Source organism: Megalobrama amblycephala, linkage group LG19 (assembly GCF_018812025.1).
Source record: "Megalobrama amblycephala isolate DHTTF-2021 linkage group LG19, ASM1881202v1, whole genome shotgun sequence".
NCBI lineage: Eukaryota > Metazoa > Chordata > Actinopteri > Cypriniformes > Xenocyprididae > Megalobrama > Megalobrama amblycephala.
The window spans coordinates 1,942,099-1,957,935 of NC_063062.1; the positions used below are offsets into that span (position 1 = coordinate 1,942,099).

The following is a 15,837-nucleotide window of genomic DNA, read 5'->3' on the forward strand; positions in this document are numbered from 1 at the left end:
GTGTGTGTGTGTGTGTGTGTGTGTGTGCACTTGTTTTGCTAAACTTAAGAGGCCCTAAATGTCATCACTAATCAAAAATATCATTATGAATCGACCATATAATGCACTGAAAAAAAAACTTGGAAACAATTTTCACTCTGAAATTGCTAGTAAATTTCACAAATATAATTCCAGAGGAACACACTGAATTAAAAGCAAAATTGTGGGATGTCATATATAATTATTAAATAATTCTGGTTGTGAAATAAGTGCTTCCTTTGTTCTGTAGTTCACGTGTGATCAGACTTCCGCCCTTTTAACTGTGATGCAGCAGCGCCACCGTCTGGACATGAATGGAAACACAGCGCCGGGCTGCAGTTGCGTCTGTGCTCGATCAGATGAGCTTCATTTCTTCATAAAAATCAAATGAGAGCGAAAAACGGATCTACTGAGTTCAACCTCTGTGAGTCTTTCTCAATCCCTGTGCTTTTAGAGCAGTTTCTGTGTTGTGAAAGACAAAGTTTGAGTGTTTTAGGTTGCATGCATGTTGTTCAGTTTTGTGACCACGTGATGACAGCAGAATCCACCAAACAAACGAAATGCCTCGAGTTTCTGCATGATAGACACTATTTATTATTCAGTCAAATAAAATGATCAAAGACTCCATGTAGAAATGCATAAAATAATTTCTTTTATTGTTCCTAAAATCATTTGTTTACATGCACAAAATGTTCAAGTGATGCTGTATATGGAAAATGCAACTTTTTATTTCATAGTTTTAGTTTTTCTTGCAATTGAGAATTTGTATCTCACAATTCGGACTTTTCTTCTCAGAATTTCGAGAAAAAAACTTGAAAAAGGTCGGAATTGTTTGATAAAAAGTCACAATTATCTTTTTTATTCCGTGTCAGAAACAAGCTTCCATACTTTTACTAGTAGGCTAGATGTGTTAAACCATGAAATAAAAATGCAGTATGTAATAAAAAATAGCAGCTCAAGCACATCCACTCTCTATAAATGTATATTCTGGAGGCATTTAAAATAATTGATTTATTAAAATGCAGTTTCTAAGCACACACTTGGAGTGTGACTAATGCTGCAGTATCTCAGGGAGTTTGAAATGAAACACTCCACAGTTAATAACAAGTTTAACACAAACATCATCCTGTATGCATGCAAATGAGTGTTTATTTATTAAGATATGAGTGTTTATTATTCAGATGAACAGATCTTACCGGAGTTCAGACGAGTCCAGACCCCGCCCCTCATCTGAACCCTCATTTGAATAATTTGTGCTAATTGCTCACTTATGTGGAGAGGATCTGGCAGCCCTCAGACCGCTGATGAACTACACGTCTCTGGTGCCATTAACTCACTAAACATCTCAGCGCTCAAGTGTCTATTCACACACGAGAGGCCTGCGGCGCGCTGACATCAAATGTGTTTGCAGGGTGAAATGTTGGGAGAGACACTGGCATTAAACTCTGTGAGCTTTAATGTGCGCCTGCCAACTGCTGCTGCAGGATCAGTCCAGGATTTGAGTGAATATCAAGTGTGTGTGTGAGTGTGTGTATGTGTGTGAGTGCGAATGTGTGTGAGCGAGTGTGTATGTGTGTGAGTGTAAGTGTAAGTGTGTGTGTGAGTGCGAGCGTGCATAGGTGTGAGTGTGAGTGTGTGTATGAGAGTGTGTATGAGTGTGTATGAGAGTGTGAGAGTGTGTATGAGAGTGTGTATGAGAGTGTGAGAGTGTGTGTGAGAGTGTGTATGAGAGTATGTATGAGTGAGTGTGAGAGTGTGTATGAGTGTGAGTGAGAGTGTGTGTGAGAGTGTGTATGAGTGTGAGTGAGAGTGTGTATGAGTGTGAGTGAGAGTGTGTGTAAGAGTGTGTATGAGTGTGAGTGAGAGAGTGTGTGTGAGAGTGTGTGTGAGAGTGTGTGAGAGTGTGTGAGAGTGTGTGTGAGAGTGTGTGTGAGAGTGTGTGTGAGAGTGTGTATGAGTGTGAGTGAGAGTGTGTGTGAGAGCGTGCATTGTGTGTGTGTGTGTGTGTGTGCACAGGGTGTGTGTGAAGCGTCTAGTGCAGTAGTGTGGAGTATGGAGTTGTTTGTAGTTAGTATGCTGTACGCTGCTTGCAACTTTCTGCTTTTTAGCTACTGCCGCTGGCTAGCCCCCTAATAGGGGTGAAAAGAGGAGCCGAGTGCGTAAGTCTCCTCCGCCAGTACACAGCCTCTCCACCACCAAGACTTCTGTGCCTCTTCGTGGCTACACATGGTAACTGGGTACCTCGTAGTCCCAGGCTGAACTGCAGGGGATCTCGGAGCAGCAGTGGGCCCCAGAGATGTGGTATGCAGGCCCACCATATGGTGGACATGCCCTGATGCCCGTCAACCACTGCCCCAGCTATGGGTAAATAGCTCCACTGCCTTGTGGGTTAGCCTCTCCAGGCAAGGCTAAGGGAGCACACCCCAACAGAAAAGCAATGCGTTGGCAGTGCGCAACAGGCGGGCCTAAGCAGAGCTAGGTCCCGGCAGCCTCCTGCAGCCAGGATGGGGAGCTGGTCGTCCTGGGCTTACCCACGCCACCAGACCTACCTCATCATGGTGAAGATAGTGCTACTGGAGTGAGCGCACCCCCTAAAGCACTTTAAAATTACAAGTGCAGGTTTCCACCTCTGACCATGGTGAATATTACCTGGATCTACATCTGGTTGAAGTCTGGCGGCGATGGGGTGTCTGATGACGGGGGCAGGTTTGAATAGGCTGGGAGCTCTTAGTCAGGGCCCTGCACGTCAGCGGCACAGGGTATTGGTCGCTAACAGCTGGGGTTGAGTGGCAGCTGTTCTCGGCAGACCCCTATGCGACTGAGCAGCCCTATTTAGGGACCGCACTGCTCACCTCAAGTTGAGGAAGGGTCTAGAAAAGGTGGCCTAAAAAATGCCCACTCAACTCATACCTGGACAGGATACCGCACCTGTCGGGTCATTCCACTTCTGCGGTCGAAACAGAAGAAATAAATCCTACAACCTTAAACTGGCAACATGGAACATAAGAACTCTCCAGGACTCCTATGGTAGGTCTGAAAGACCCCATAGAAGAACAGCCCTGGTGGCAGACGTGCTGCGCCGCTATGATATCGACATTGCTGCCCTGAGTGAAACCAGGCTCCTTGATGAGGGGTCTCTAACAGAGGAGGGTATGGGCTACACCTTCTACTGGAAAGGCTATCCCACAGGTGGACAACATCTGCATGGTGTGGGACTGGCAATTAAGACCACACTATTGCCAAGACTCACTGAAACTCCTGTGGGCATCAGTGAAAGACTGATGACCCTCCGTATCCCACTGGTGAAAAACCGCTATGCCACACTTCTAAGTGTGTATGCTCCAACTCTACCATCTGACAGTGAGTCTAAAGACTCTTTCTACCAAACACTGGATGAGGCTCTCCACCAGATCCCCAAGAATGACAAGATCCTCCTGCTTGGGGACTTCAATGCTCGTGTTGGGCAGAACAGTGGGATATGGAAAGGAGTACTTGGCAGGCATGGGATTGGTCAGGCCAACTCAAATGGCATGAGGTTACTTACCCTCTGCTCTGAGCACAACCTGACCATAACCAACACCATCTTCCAGCAAAGGACCAAATACAAAACATCATGGATGCACCCACGTTCCAAACATTGGCACCTGATTGATTATGTCATCGTGAGACGTTGTGACCTCAGAGACGTTCTCATAACCCGGGCCATGAGAGGTGCGGATTGCTGGACAGATCATCGCATGATCATGACCAAGGTCCTCATAAAAGTGCGCCCCCCCATGCGAAAATGTGGATCCAGTAGGAGGCGACTAGACTGTGTCCGCCTGGAAGGTACCACTGCAAGGAATGAGTTTCGTCCCTCCCTGGCTGAGAAACTAGGGGAGCTAGAACTCCTCCTGAGGGATGGTAATGCCACAGAACAGCAGTGGACCTCTATTACTACAGCCCTTCATGAAGCAGCAGCCCAAACAATCGGCTATAAGAGCAAAAACCATCAAGACTGTTTTGACAACAACTCAGAGTCCATCCATAACTTACTAAGCAACATGCACAAAGCACATCAGGAAACCCTAAGAAAACCCTTATCCAGCACCGTCAAACAGCATTGGCAAAAAGCTCGTTGGGAAGTCCAGAGAACTCTGCGGACCCTACAGAACAAGTGGTGGATGGAGAAGGCTTATGAAATTCAGTCATTCGCTGATAGAAATGACATGCACAACTTTTATAATGCAGTCAAATCTATTTACGGCCCAATAAGTCACCGCATCACTCCCCTGAAAACAGCAGATGGGCTGAAGGACCAGAATAGCATCCTGGAGAGGTGGGCTGAACATTTGAACACCTTGCTAAATCAGGACTTGGATGCAGACTATACCATCCTGAATGAATTACCGGAATTTCCCCCTATTGACAACCTTAGCCAACCTCCAACCTTCCTGGAGGTTCTGTCAGCTGTCCGCTCCCTGAAGTGCAACAAGTCTCCTGGCTCTGACAATATTCCTGCAGAACTGCTAAAACAGGGAGGGTATCTCTGCACAAGAACACTACATCATTTCATCACCAAGGCCTGGGCTGATGAAAGCATCCCACAGCAATGGAGAGATGCTAGTATTGTCACCATATATAAGAACAAAGGGGATAGGGCCATTTGTGACAACCATTGGGGCATATCACTTCTTGCTGTGGCAGGCAAGGTCCTGGCCAAGGTGATGGTACAAAGACTGATTAATAACATCACAGAGTCTATGCTACCCGAGTCACAGTGTGGGTTTAGAAAGAACAGGAGCACAGTCGACATGGTCTTTACAACCCGGCAACTTCAGGAAAAGTGCAGGGAGCAACATAAAGACCTGTTTATGGCTTTTGTCGACCTCTCCAAAGCTTTCGACACTGTGCAGAGAGATCTTTTATGGGAAGTCCTCCTCCGGTTTGGATGCCCCACTAAGTTTGTCAACATCCTCCGTCAGTTTCATGATGGAATGACTGCTAGGGTGACAATAGGAGGGCAACAGTCTAGCCCTTTCCCTGTGCGCACAGGGGTAAGGCAGGGATGTGTACTGGCACCAGTGCTTTTTAACATCTTCCTCATTTGTGTCACCCAGCTTCTCCACAAGGAAATTCAAGACAACAGTGGAGTGACAGTAGTGTAACCTCTTTAATACAGGAGAGCAACAACCACCAAACTGCTGGATGGTAACCTCTTTAATATCAAGAGATTGCAATCAACCACCAAACTGCACAGAGTGCCTTCATTCAAATACCTGGGGGATACTGAAAACAATGAGCAATGAGGTCCAGAACAGAATCAAACAGTATGCTTTGGGAGACTCCGGCGGCGGGTTTTTCAGAACAAGAACCTTCATCTCAACACAAAAATACTACCAAGCAGTGCATCACCACCCTCCTCTCGTATCTCACTCTCCACAAGGCCTCCAGTCTGTCCTAGATGCAGCAGTGAGGGCATATTGCGCTGGCTAGCAGGCCCTACAATGGTATATGGCCAGCTACAACTAGGCCAGCGCTCTGCTGGAGGCCAGAAGAAACGCTTTAAAGATCAAATGAAAACAGTGCTTAAGAGGTGCAAAATAAAACCTGGGGACTTGGAGAACATGGCTGCTGACCGTAACACCTGGCGGCAGCTGTGTCTAGATGGGACCCAAGCACTGGAGGAGGAAAGGATAGTTAGGAGACAACAACGAAGGCTCAGGAGAAACACACCCATAAATACCAGTAACACCAATAGCATGTATATATGCCCCACTTGCAAGAGAACCTGTGGATCCAGGATCAGATTATTCAGCCATCAGAAAACTCACCGTTAAAAGACAGAAGTGGACGTCATCATCGGATTCAATGGACAACCGCAAGCAAGCAAGTGTGAGAGAGTGTGAGAGTGTGTATGAGTGTGTGTGAGAGTGTGTATGAGTGTGTGCGTGAGTGTGCAAGTGAGTGTGTGCGAGAGTGTGTATGAGTGTGAGTGTGAGTGAGAGTGTGTGTGAGAGTGTGTATGAGTGTGAGTGAGAGTGTGTATGAGTGTGAGTGAGAATGTGTATGAGTGAGAGTGTGTATGTGTATGAATGAGAGTGTGTATGAGTGTGAGTGAGAGTGTGTATGAGTGTGTGTGAGAGTGTGTGTCTGAGAGTGTGTATGAGTGTGTGCGTGAGTGTGCAAGTGAGTGTGTGCGAGTGTGTATGAGTGTGAGTGAGAGTGTGTATGAGTGTGAGTGAGAGTGTGTGTGAGAGAGTGTGAGTGTGTGTGAGAGTGTGTATGAGTGTGAGTGAGAGTGTGTATGAGTGTGTATGAGTGTGAGTGAGAGTGTGTATGAGTGTGTGTGAGTGTGAGTGAGAGTGTGTGTGAGTGTGTGTGAGAGTGTGTATGAGTGTGTATGAGTGTGTGTGAGTGTGAGTGAGAGTGTGTGTGAGTGTGTGTGAGAGTGTGTATGAGTGTGAATGAGAGTGTGTATGAGTGTGTATGAGTGTGAGTGAGAGTGTGTATGAGTGTGTGTGAGAGTGTGTGTGAGAGAGTGTGAGTGTGTGTGAGAGTGTGTATGAGTGTGAGTGAGAGTGTGTATGAGTGTGTATGAGTGTGAGTGAGAGTGTGTGTGAGAGAGTGTGAGTGTGTGTGAGAGTGTGTATGAGTGTGAGTGAGAGTGTGTATGAGTGTGAGTGAGAGTGTGTATGAGTGTGTGTGAGAGTGTGTGTGAGAGTGTGTGTGAGAGTGTGTGTGAGAGTGTGTGTGAGAGAGTGTATAAGTGTGTGCGTGAGTGTGTGCGTGAGTGTGTATGAGTGTGAGCGAGAGTGTGTATGAGTGTGTATGAGTGTGAGTGAGAGTGTGTATGAGTGTGAGTGAGAGTGTGTATGAGTGTGAGCGAGAGTGTGTGTGAGAGTGTGTGTGAGAGTGTGTGGGAGTGTGTGTGGGAGTGTGTGTGAGAGTGTGTGTGAGAGTGTGTGTGAGAGTGTGTGTGAGAGTGTGTGTGAGAGTGTGTGTGAGAGTGTGTGTGAGTGTGTGTGTGAGTGTGTGCGTGAGTGTGTATGAGTGTGTGCGTGAGTGTGTATGAGTGTGAGTGAGAGTGTGTATGAGTGTGAGTGAGAATGTGTATGAGTGAGAGTGTGTATGAGTGTGAGTGAGAGTGTGTATGAGTGTGTATGAGTGTGTGTGAGAGTGTGTGTGAGAGTGTGTGTGAGAGTGTGTGTGTGAGTGTGTGCGAGTGTGAGTGAGAGTGTGTGCGAGTGTGAGTGAGAGTGTGAGAGTGTGTGTGAGAGTGTGTGTGAGAGTGTGTGTGAGAGTGTGTGTATGAGTGTGTGTGAGAGTGTGTGTGAGAGTGTGTATGAGTGTGTGTGTGAGTGTGTGAGTGTGAGTGAGAGTGTGTATGAGTGTGAGTGAGAATGTGTATGAGTGAGAGTGTGTATGTGTATGAATGAGAGTGTGTATGAGTGTGAGTGAGAGTGTGTATGAGTGTGTGTGAGAGTGTGTGTCTGAGAGTGTGTATGAGTGTGTGCGTGAGTGTGCAAGTGAGTGTGTGCGAGTGTGTATGAGTGTGAGTGAGAGTGTGTATGAGTGTGAGTGAGAGTGTGTGTGAGAGAGTGTGAGTGTGTGTGAGAGTGTGTATGAGTGTGAGTGAGAGTGTGTATGAGTGTGTGTGAGTGTGAGTGAGAGTGTGTGTGAGTGTGTATGAGTGTGTGTGAGTGTGAGTGAGAGTGTGTGTGAGTGTGTGTGAGAGTGTGTATGAGTGTGAATGAGAGTGTGTATGAGTGTGTATGAGTGTGAGTGAGAGTGTGTATGAGTGTGTGTGAGAGTGTGTGTGAGAGAGTGTGAGTGTGTGTGAGAGTGTGTATGAGTGTGAGTGAGAGTGTGTATGAGTGTGTATGAGTGTGAGTGAGAGTGTGTGTGAGAGAGTGTGAGTGTGTGTGAGAGTGTGTATGAGTGTGAGTGAGAGTGTGTATGAGTGTGAGTGAGAGTGTGTATGAGTGTGTGTGAGAGTGTGTGTGAGAGTGTGTGTGAGAGTGTGTGTGAGAGAGTGTATAAGTGTGTGCGTGAGTGTGTGCGTGAGTGTGTATGAGTGTGAGCGAGAGTGTGTATGAGTGTGTATGAGTGTGAGTGAGAGTGTGTATGAGTGTGAGTGAGAGTGTGTATGAGTGTGAGCGAGAGTGTGTGTGAGAGTGTGTGTGAGAGTGTGTGGGAGTGTGTGTGAGAGTGTGTGTGAGAGTGTGTGTGAGAGTGTGTGTGAGAGTGTGTGTGAGAGTGTGTGTGAGTGTGTGTGTGAGTGTGTGCGTGAGTGTGTATGAGTGTGTGCGTGAGTGTGTATGAGTGTGAGTGAGAGTGTGTATGAGTGTGAGTGAGAATGTGTATGAGTGAGAGTGTGTATGAGTGTGAGTGAGAGTGTGTATGAGTGTGTATGAGTGTGTGTGAGAGTGTGTGTGAGAGTGTGTGTGAGAGTGTGTGTGTGAGTGTGTGCGAGTGTGAGTGAGAGTGTGTGCGAGTGTGAGTGAGAGTGTGAGAGTGTGTGTGAGAGTGTGTGTGAGAGTGTGTGTGAGAGTGTGTGTGAGAGTGTGTGTGAGAGTGTGTATGAGTGTGTGTGTGAGTGTGTGAGTGTGAGTGAGAGTGTGTATGAGTGTGAGTGAGAATGTGTATGAGTGAGAGTGTGTATGAGTGTGAGTGAGAGTGTGTATGAGTGTGTGTGAGAGTGTGTGTGAGAGTGTGCGTGAGAGTGTGTGTGAGAGTGTGCGTGAGTGTGTGCGTGAGTGTGTGCGTGAGTGTGTGCGTGAGTGTGTGCGAGAGTGTGCGTGAGTGTGTGCGTGAGTGTGTGCGTGAGTGTGTGCGTGAGTGTGTGAGAGTGTGTGTGAGAGTGTGTGTGAGAGTGTGTGTGAGAGTGTGTGTGAGAGTGTGTGTATGAGTGTCAGTGAGAGTGTGTGTGAGAGTGTGCGTGAGTGTGTGCGTGAGTGTGTGCGTGAGTGTGTGCGTGAGTGTGTGCGTGAGTGTGTGAGAGTGTGTGTGAGAGTGTGTGTGAGAGTGTGTGTGAGTGTGTGTGTGTGAGTGTGTGCGAGTGTGAGTGAGAGTGTGTGAGAGTGTGTGTGAGAGTGTGTGTGAGAGTGTGTGTGAGAGTGTGTGTATGAGTGTCAGTGAGAGTGTGTGTGAGAGTGTGCGTGAGTGTGTGCGTGAGTGTGTGCGTGAGTGTGTGCGTGAGTGTGTGAGAGTGTGTGTGAGAGTGTGTGTGAGAGTGTGTGTGAGAGTGTGTGTGAGTGTGTGTGTGTGAGTGTGTGCGAGTGTGAGTGAGAGTGTGTGAGAGTGTGTGTGAGAGTGTGTGTGAGAGTGTGTGTATGAGTGTGTGTGAGAGTGTGTGTGAGAGTGTGTATGAGTGTGTGCGTGAGTGTGTATGAGTGTGAGTGAGAGTGTGTATGAGTGTGAGTGAGAATGTGTATGAGTGAGAGTGTGTATGAGTGTGAGTGAGAGTGTGTATGAGTGTGTGTGAGAGTGTGTGTGAGAGTGTGTGTGAGAGTGTGTGTATGAGTGTCAGTGAGAGTGTGTGTGAGAGTGTGCGTGAGTGTGTGCGTGAGTGTGTGCGTGAGTGTGTGCGTGAGTGTGTGCGTGAGTGTGTGTGAGTGTGCGCGAGAGTGTGCGCGAGAGTGTGCGCGAGAGTGTGTGCGAGAGTGTGTATGTGTATGAGTGAGAGTGTGTATGAGTGTGAGTGAGAGTGTGTGTGAGAGTGTGTGTATGAGTGTGAGTGAGAGTGTGTGTGAGAGTGTGTGAGTGTGCGTGAGTGTGCGCGAGAGTGTGCGTGAGAGTGTGTATGAGTGTGAGCGAGAGTGTGTGTGAGTGAGAGTGTGTGTGAGAGTGTGTGTATGAGTGTGAGTGAGAGTGTGTGTGAGAGTGTGTGAGTGTGCGTGAGTGTGCGCGAGAGTGTGCGTGAGAGTGTGTATGAGTGTGAGCGAGAGTGTGTGTGAGTGAGAGTGTGTGTGAGAGTGTGTATGAGTGTGAGTGAGAGTGTGTATGAGTGTGCGCGAGAGTGTGTATGAGTGTGAGCGAGAGTGTGTATGAGTGTGTGCGAGAGTGTGTATGAGTGTGAGTGAGAGTGTGTATGAGTGTGAGTGAGAGTGTGTATGAGTGTGAGAGAGAGTGTGTATGAGTGTGAGAGTGTGCAAGTGAGTGTGTGTGTGTGTGTGTGTGTGTGTGTGTGTGTGTGTGTGTGTGTGTGTGTGTGATCTCTGCTGCCTCTGGACTCCAGTGTAAAAGCAGAAACGGATCTCCACCATCTGGAGCAGAAGCAGCCTCTGCTGTCACTGTGTCATCCATTACATCTGCGCTCGTGTTCACGCTCTCTGTCCTGCTCTGATGGATTTTATTTGATTGCACTTCTAATTGAGATGTCAGACGCAACAGTGGGTGTGTGTGTGCATTAGCCGGCGTGTCTGTTAACCGTTATTTATGACCGTCATTAGGACGTTAAACCCTCATCCGTTCATGTTTCCCGAAGCTCCGTCACTTCATCTCTGTCATGATCGATTTTAAAGGTTTTCTCACAGAACAGTAAATGATGTCGACGGGCCACAAATATGAGATGTTTGATGCTTATATTTCTGCTGATAGTTTTGCTTTTAATGATTTGATTTCCTTTTAACTCCACTTAACTGAGATATACTGTAGTAACATAAAATTACCACTCTAGTATCTCTATGATTTTTAGGACATGGAATCATGATGTTGTGTTTTTTAGAAATGCACCATGGCAATTTCTTGGTTTTTGGACATTGAAGTACCTTTCATTCACATTTTATCAGTTCATGCACTCTTTAAGAGCCTAAAAATATTAGTCACTGTTCACATTGAATGATTCACTTTAATTTGCATTAAGAGCTGTTTGCAGAGCCCATTCAATAGTTCTCGTTCTTTGTCATGTGGATCTATTGTACGGTACGTTATTGCAAATCATCTGCGCTCAACGGATATTCACCTCCACTGTCTTGTTTCCCCTCTTTCTCTTCTCTGTCCTTCCTTTCATCTACTTATCTTTCCATCCCTTGGTCCATTTGCGGTTCTATTCAGGCCTGTCCAGGGTCTAATCACTTTCATCATGGTTTCTATTAGAGCGACTGAATACAGAGTAATTAAAGTGGAGAACAAGAGAGAGGGAGAGAGAGAGAGAGAGGGATGCAGAGCCAGTCATCCATGACAGACAGACAGAACAAAAGGCCTGAAGAATGAGATGCTTTACAGGTCAGAGAGACTGAGTCAGTGTTTCTCCAGCCTGAGAATGAGATGCTTTTAAACTGGGGTTATGGTATGTCAGATACAGAGTACAATATATGAACACGAGACACTTGGACCTGTTTCTGTTTCTTGTTCCTCTGCCTGTAAAACCATATGGTAAGAAGTTGTGCCACTTTTTCTTCTGCAAATAACTTTTAAACCCTCTGGCCTAGAAGAATGCATGAAAAGCATTTTCCTCTGATTTCTGGCCTCATGCACAGTTCAGTGAAGTCATTGATTTAAATTTCTGCCGCTTAGACTGGCAAAGAAAGTTCTGATGAAAACAGCATCTTTGAAGTAATGGTGCAATATATATATATATATATATGTATGTGTATGTATATGTATATGTGTGTGTGTGTTTGTGTGTGTGTGTAAAACTGTAAGTTACCTTACCTTACCTTTACCTTATGGTAAAAAACTGTAAATGTTTAACATTGCAAAACTATGAACTAGATTAAAAAAAATATGTCAAGACAAACTTTACGTTGGCTTGAGAAAGCTGGATTACAAAAAGCTTGATAAGCTTGAAGGTTTGAAGGTTTTCAGTTTAAAATAGTTTGTTTTAGTTTAGTAGTTTTAAAAGCCTGATAGATGGCTAACATGATGGCTTATGGTTGACATGATTAATAAATGGCTAACATGATTTAGCACATTGCTAGCTTGATTAACACATTGTTACTATGAACTAGCACATTTCTAGCATGATTTAGCATTTTGCTAGCATGAATTAGCACTTTGCTAGCATTATTTTGCATGTTTGCTATCATGATTTAACACATTGTTAGCATTATTTAACACATTGCTAGCATGTTGCTAACATGATTAAATACATTGCTAGCATGATTAAGCACATTGTTAGCATGATTTAACACATTGCTAATATGATTTAGCATTTTCGAACATGACTTAGCATGTTAGCATGATTTAACACGTTGCTATTATGATTTAGCATGTTGCTAGCATGATTTAGCATGAGTTAACACATTGTTAGCATTAGTTAGCACATTGTTAGCATTATTTAACATATTGCTAGCATTTTGCTACCGTGATTCAGCACACGTTGCTACCATGATTTAGCACGGTTGTTAGCATTAGTTTGCACATTGTTAACATGATTTACCACATTGTTAACTCATTGCTAACGTTATTTAACGTTGCTAGCAATTTAGCACATTGTTGAATGAATTTGCTAGGTCATTGCTAGCATTATTTAACACATTGCTAGCATGATTTAACACATTGTTAACATAATATTCTCCACATTGCTAGCTCATTGCTAGCATGATTTAGCACATTGGTAACAAGATTTACCACATTGCTAAGTCTTTGGTAGCATGATTTAACATTGCTAGCACATTGCTAGCATGATTTAACATTGCTAGCACATTGCTAGCATGATTTAGCACATTGCTAACATGATTTAGCACATTGTTAACATGATTTACCACATTGCTAGCTCTTTGCTAGCATGATTTAACTTTGTTAGCACATTGCTAGCATGATTTAGCACATTGTTAACATGATTTACCACATTGCTAGGTCATTGCTAGCATGATTTAACGTTGTTAGCATGTTGCTAGCATGATTTAACACATTGTTAACATGATTTACCACATTGCTAGCTCTTTGCTAGCATGATTTAACTTTGTTAGCACATTGCTAGCATGATTTATCACATTGCTAACATGATTTAACACATTGTTAACATGATTTACCACATTGCTAGCTCTTTGCTAGCATGATTTAACTTTGTTAGCAAATTGCTAGCATTATTTAGCACATTGTTAACATGATTTACCACATTGCTAGCTCATTCCTAGCATGATTGAACATTGCTAGCACATTGCTAGCATGATTTAGCACATTTTTAGCATTATTTAGCACATTGCTAACATGATTTACCACATTGTTAGATCATTGTTAGCATGATTTAACGTTGCTAGCCCATTGCTAGCATGATTTGGCACATTGCTAACACGTTACTAGCGTGATTTAGCACGTTGATAGACAGATAGTCCTCATGAACCAAACTCTTCCAGTCTCAGACACAACTACAGTGTTTGAGGGCGGGGCAAAAGAGACGCTGTTCAGCCAATGAACATCACAGGCTGGCATTATGCAAATTAGAACCTACGCGGGTTCAGCAGGAAGTGAATTACTGAGAGACTGAATTACTGACAACTCGTTTCAGCAGTTCAGAATCAATTCTTTCTTTTGGGAGACAAAAACTCTTTTGATCTTTGAAACTTTGCAGACCCTTTACTTTCACAAACAGCTCTATTACACACTACATGAAAGGGAATATCTGAAAAAGCATGATGGGGCATTAAATCAAATGATATCAAAGACTTTAAGTAGACTCAGTGATGGTTCGGTTCATGTTCTGCTGTTCTGTGGTGTGTTCAGCTGGATCAGAGTGGCTGTAATGTTCAAATCAATCACCCTGAAGCTCAATACGCTCTCGTTCGCTAAATCCAATTGTTTTAATTTTACATCGATCAATTATTTGTCCAAGCCGAACATGTTGTTCCTCACGAGGGGAGAAATACAGCGAGAGCAGAACAATGGGAGGAACCGTCTGCAGCTCAAACATCTAACGCAGCAAATCGCTCTGCAATCTTCTTCTCTTTTCTTCCCCCTCTCTTCATCTTCCTCCTCTTCCCCGGCACAATGACGGCTCTCTCAGTGCTCTTCCACTCCTCTGCCGCGGCTCCACAATAGGTGCTTATTTGGGAAGCACTTTGGATGGAGCTGCAGTCTTGACAGGGTGCCATTATAGCGGGCTGTGAGATTAGATGCACACCCACCCAGAGCCGCTGCAAAGACTCACGGTCCACAGAAACAGTCCTTCATTAGAGGCCCGAACGCGTCACATCTGACACCTCAATGCACTTTGAGCATAAACGCTGACGGTTAACAGCCGGAGTGTAAGTGTATAGATCTGACCATCCGTACACGGCAAAAAGTGCTTCTCTTCCTCAGTGTTTCTATCTTGTTTTCCAGTACAAATGTCTAAACATACTTAAATCAAGATATCTTCCTTCTCTAGTAAATATGACTTAAAGGATTAGTTCACTTTCAAATAAAATTTTCCTGATCATTTCCTCACCCCCATGTCATCCAAGATGTTCATGTCTTTCTCTCTTCAGTCGAAAAGAAATGAAGGTTTTTTGAGGAAAACATTCCAGGATTTTTCTCCATATAGTGGACTTCACTGGGGTTCAACGGGTTGAAGGTCCAAATGTCAGTTTCAGTGCAGCTTCAAAGAGCTCTACATGATCCCAGACGAGGAATAAGAGTCTTATCTAGAGAAACCATCAGCCATTTTCTAAAAAAAAATTAAAATTTATATACGTTTTAACCATAAATGCTCATCTTGAACTAGCTCTCTTCTTCTTCTCCATTAGAAATCCAGCAATGTAGACACTGCTAAGTGTATTACTGCCCTCCACAGGTCAAAGTTTGAACTAAATTGTTATATACAATATGCTAATGCAGTGGTTCCCAAACTGGGGGTACGCGAGGTGACAAAAGGGGTACGCGAACAAAATGCTGAGTAGCTCATTTAATTCTACATTAAAATAATATTAAAATCGAGCATATATAACTGCCAAAATGTTGTAAATCCAGTACATTTAATCAAATTTCCTCATCATTTGCAGTCAAAAATGACTCTATCCACAGACACAGCATGCATATGATAGATTGCGTGCAGAATCTGCTGCCTTAAATCGCGCTAAATTACTGCCGTTCTCGACAATGCACCTTTGTAAAAGTGGGGATTCAGCACTTACTCGCATGAAGAACAAATATAGACACAGATAATGGATTAATTTCGATTTAAGACTCAAACTTTCTCCGATACAAAAACATACCTTGTGTGAGTTCTTGTATTTAATGATGATAACGAGCAAGAATGCAATTGTTCCCAAATATCCACATGACTGCAAACGTGACGTTATTATACAACAGGCCAAAAAATAAAATGTAAATTTTAAACACAGTACTGTCAGGTTTTACTCTATTTTGCAATAAAATAATAATAGTTAAAACGAAAACCACAGCAGAACTTCAACACACGTCTGTGTTTCGCGAACGATTCTGCGGCTTTGAACGAATAGTGGGAGTCAATGATTCAATGATTCATTCACAGCCACTTGCTTCGTTACCGAATGAATGATTCAATGACTCACTCATAAAAACAGTGACTTGCTGCCACCTACTGGCGGTTTTAGTTTAATATTTAAAAGCTCTATTCTATTCTATTCGTCTCTATTGAACATTTTTTATTTAAGACATTATTTATTTTATAAAGTTATTTATAAAAGGTAAAAAAAAATGCACTGGACAATCAATTTAGGGGGCAAATATTGTCCCTTAATGGTAAAGGTGTGACTGCAGTCGAAGTGGAAGAGAGGGGGTACGCAGAAGGATGGGAATCCCTTCAGGGGGTACTCCACGCTAAAAAGTTTGGGAACCACTGCACTAGCATATTGTATATAACAATTAGTTCAAACTTTGACCTGTGGAGGGCAGTAATACACTTAGCAGTGTCTACACTGCTGGATTTCTAAT

At 44.1% G+C, this 15,837-nt stretch overlaps 1 protein-coding gene across 2 annotated transcripts in view; it reads left to right on the forward strand.

Moving 5' to 3' along the window:
• Positions 1-301: 301 nt before the first annotated feature.
• The window catches only part of rpp25b (ribonuclease P and MRP subunit p25, b), a 35,611-nt gene continuing 20,075 nt past the window's right edge, over positions 302-15,837 (forward strand). For both annotated transcript variants that reach the window (XM_048169448.1, XM_048169449.1), the window contains exon 1: positions 302-442. The gene's annotated coding sequence lies outside the window, so the exon portion shown is untranslated. The remainder of the gene's footprint in view (positions 443-15,837) is intronic.